Genomic DNA, 210 nt, shown 5'->3' on the forward strand with positions numbered 1-210 from the left:
AATGGTTACTTTTTTATATTATTCAATAATTTCTTAATAATATAGTTAAAGTGTCCTTAGAACCTGGTAAGTGCTTGAATTTTTCTTTTGACATTTTAAAATAATTAATAATTATCATATTAAAGTGATCTTATACATGCAATTAATGTCTAAATGTTTGTTTTATAGGCAAACTTGATAACAGCAAACACGAAAAATTTCGAAAAATAT

The sequence above is a fragment of the Tachypleus tridentatus genome, chromosome 10 (assembly GCF_004210375.1).
Source record: "Tachypleus tridentatus isolate NWPU-2018 chromosome 10, ASM421037v1, whole genome shotgun sequence".
In the NCBI taxonomy this organism is placed as follows: Eukaryota; Metazoa; Arthropoda; class Merostomata; order Xiphosura; family Limulidae; genus Tachypleus; species Tachypleus tridentatus.